Genomic DNA, 3,921 nt, shown 5'->3' with positions numbered 1-3,921 from the left:
TAAAATGCAAAAATCACCCCCAAAAAGATCTTGTATTATCATTGTCCAGGGTTCTTGCCTTTATGTAGGTTTACGTGCCTGACACCAATACATGTCTTTGCTCTTTGAGAAGATCACAGAAAACAAACAGCCTAGAGTTATGTAAATGTTTGGAGTCTATGTTTGAGGACGATTTTTCTCCAGCTATTCTACTTTAAACAGAAATTAGAAATGAAACCAGCATCTCAGCTGGGCGCAGTGGCTCACACCTGTAATCCCAGCACTTTGGTAGGCTAAGGTGGGTGGATCACGAGGTCAAGACATCAAGACCAGCCTGGCCAACATGGTGAAACCCCGTCTCTACTAAAAATACAAAAATTAGCTGGGCATGTTGGCATCCACCTGTAGTCCCAGCTACTCCGGAAGCTGAGGCAGGAGAATTGCTTGAATCCGGGAGGCAGAGGTTGCAGTCAGCTGAGATCACACCACTGCACTCCAGCCTGGCAACAGAGAGAGACTCGTCTCAAAAAAGAAAAAAAAATAAAAAGAGACCAGCATCTCTAACTTCCTGCTCCTGGACTTCTCTGAGCACCCAGAGCAGCAGCCTCTCCTGTTTGGGCTCTTCTTGGGCATGTACCTGGTCACTGTGTTAAGGAACCTGCTCATCCTTCAAGCCATTGGTTCTGACCCTTGTCTCCACACCCCATGTACTTCTTCCTGGCAAATCTGTCCTTCGTCAATACCTGTTTGATCTGCACCATTGTCCCCAAGGTGCTGGTGAACATCCAGACGCAACATCACACCATCTCCTATACTGGGTGCCTCATGCAGATGCACTTCTTCATGGCACTAGCCCTGCTAGATAACTTCCTGCTGGCCGTGATGGCGTATGATCGCTACGTGGCCATCTGCCTTCCTCTACACTACATGATCATGCATCCCCAAGCCTGCCTGCTGCTGGCGGCCATGTCCTGACTCTGCTCCCACCTCCAGGTTTTCTCACTCATTCTCCTGATTATTCGATTCTCATTCTGGGCCTCCCATTCCATCCCACAGTTTTTCTGTGATCTTTTCCCACTTCTCAAACTTGCCTGTTCAGACATCAAGGTCTTTCACTTCATGATGTTCACTGAAGCCACTCTTTCTGGTGTTGTCCCTCTCATCTGTGTCCTAGTCTCTTATGCCCACATCATGCACACCATCCTCAGAGTTTCCTCTGCTGAGGGGAAACACAAAGCCTTCTCTACCTGTGGCTGTCACCTGACAGTGATCACTCTTTTCTATGGAACCCTGTTTCTGGTGTATTTCCAGCCTTCATTCCTACTAGCAGATACTGGAATGATTGCATCCGTTGTATACACAATGGTCACCCCCATGCTGAACTCTTTTGTCTATAGCCTGAGGAAGAGGGACATGAAAGAGGCTTTGTGGAGACTCTTTGGCTTGAGAAAATGCACTACTCAATAAAGAGTCCTGCCCCACAGCAAAAGCCCAGGCTCTTCTGAATGCCTTCCTAATTGAACTTCTCTATTACAATCTTGAAAAACTCAAATCCAAGGCAGGATGAATGCTCAGTGTTACAGGCAGGTTTAACAAATGAGGAATGCCTGATGTGGCAGGACTGGAATAGGATCCACTGGCTAGGGATAGAGCTACAGCCTGGAGAGATGGAGTGGCCAGCAATTCCTACAGGATGACATAATTAGTGGGGAGAGGTACCCAAGCAGATTCATACCAGAGAATGGGAACCACCAAAAGAATGACATCAGATAGAACTTAGGTTCTTGAAGGAAGCACAGTTAGCAGCTCAGTCTGACTGACAGGCCTCACTCAATGAGAAAAAATACTGACTAGATCTGAGAAGGGTCACATACTTCAACTTTCAGGGACTATTTCCTAGACCAGCTTAGGAAGCAGCTCACTCACAGGGATTAACTTCCACATGCAGAAAACAACCAAAAAGGCACACGTTTTGGTAGGACTAACAGAGCCAGAATTGTTCTAGAAGAAACTAAGCACAAATAGATCAGAGAACTGGTCCCAAGTCAACCAACTGAGATTAGAGCTAAAGACTCTGACAGGGACTTATTGGGATGAGCCCTTAATTCTTTAGTTTTAAATCCTGATTTATTTTCCTTATATGTCCTGCAATACATACTCATTATAATAATTTTGTAAAACTATTTCATTGCATCATTACTTGTAATAGTGAGTTAAAAACCTAGTAGTTTTCAGAAATAGGAACGCCTTTACACTGTTGATGGGAGTGTAAATTAGTTCAACCATTGTGGAAGACGATGTGGTGATTCCTAAAGGATCAAGAACTACCATTGAACCCAACAATCCCATTACTGGGCATATACCCAAAGGATTATAAATCATGTTACCATAAAGACACATGCACACGTATGTTTATTGCGACACTATTCACAGTAGCAAAGACTAGGAACCAACCCAAATGTCCATCAATAATAGAATGGATAAAGAAAATATGGCACATATATACCATGGAATACCATTCAGCCATAAAAAAGGATGAGTTCATGTCCTTTGCAGGGACATGGATGAAGCTGGAAACCATCATTCTCAGCAAAATATCACAAGGACAGAAAACCAAACACTGCATGTACTCACTCATAAGTGGGAGATGAAAAATGAGAACACATGGACACAGGGAGGGGAACATCACATACTTGGGCCTGTTGGGGGTGGGGGGCTGTGGGAGGGATAGCATTAGGAGAAATACCTAATGTAAATGTTGAGTTGATAGGTGCAGTAAACCAACATGACACATGTATACCTATTTAACAAAGGTGCACGTTGTGCACATGTACCCCAGAACTTAAAGAAAAAAAAAACCTCCTAGTGGGTTTCTATGTGCTTCCTAAGCTGGACTTAGAAATAGTCCCTGAAAGTCGAAGTATGTGACCCTTCCCAGATCTTTTCAGTATTTCTTGTCATTGAGTGAAGTCTGTCAGTCATAGACTGAGCTGCTAATCATAGACTGAGCTGCTAACTCAGTAGGACACAATAGCCAAGATTTGGAACCAACTTAAGTGTTCATCAGTGGATGAATGGATAAAGAAAATGTGGTACATAGCCACAGTGGAATGTTATTCAACCATAAAAATGAAATTTTGTCATTTGCAACAACATGGATGGAACTGGACATTATGTTAAGTGAAATAAGCCAGACACAGAAAGACAAATATTGTATATTCTCATTCATATGCGGAAGCTAAGAAAAATTGAGTTCATGGAGCTAGAGCGTAGAATAATGGTTACCAGAGGCACAGAAAAGTATTGGGGAGGGGGAAAATAAAGAGAGGTAGGTTAATGGGTACAAAAATACAGTTGGAGGCTGGGCACAGAGGCTCACACCTGTAATCCCTGCACTTTGTGAGGCCAAAGTGGGTGGATCACTTGAGGTCAGGAGTTCGAGACCAGCCTGGCCAAAGCGGTGAAATCCCGTCTCTACTAAAAATACAAAATTAGTATGTGATTAGTAAGCCTACAAAATTAGGCATGTGTGATGGCACATGCCTGTAATCCCAGCTAGTCAGGAGGCTGAGGCAGGAGAATGACTTGAACCCGGGAGGCAGAAGTTGCAGTGAGCCGAGATTGTGCCACTGCACTCCAGCCTAGGTGACAGAGGGAGACTCTGTCTCAAAATAAAAGAAAAACAGTTAGAAAGAAAGAATAGGATTAGTGTTTGGTAGCACAAGAGGGTGACTATAGTTAACAATGCTCTGTTGTGTATTTCAAAAAAACAAAAAGAGTGGAATTGGAATGCTCCTAACACAAAGAAATTATAAACACTTGAGGTGATGGCTCTTCCAGTTACCCCGATTTGATCATTACACATTATAGGCTTGTATCAAAATATCACATCTACCCCATAAATATGTACAACTAGTATGTATCCATAAAATTAAAAATAAA

The 3,921-nt window shown here is 43.2% G+C and overlaps 1 pseudogene; it reads left to right on the top strand.

Annotated features, from left to right (window-relative positions):
• Nucleotides 1-684: 684 nt before the first annotated feature.
• LOC112607679 lies at nucleotides 685-1,446 on the top strand (annotated as a pseudogene).
• The last annotated feature ends 2,475 nt before the right edge of the window (nucleotides 1,447-3,921 follow it).

Source organism: Theropithecus gelada, chromosome 15 (assembly GCF_003255815.1).
Source record: "Theropithecus gelada isolate Dixy chromosome 15, Tgel_1.0, whole genome shotgun sequence".
NCBI lineage: Eukaryota > Metazoa > Chordata > Mammalia > Primates > Cercopithecidae > Theropithecus > Theropithecus gelada.
Note: the sequence above shows the minus strand (reverse complement) of the source record. Positions and strands in the feature narration are given on the sequence as shown.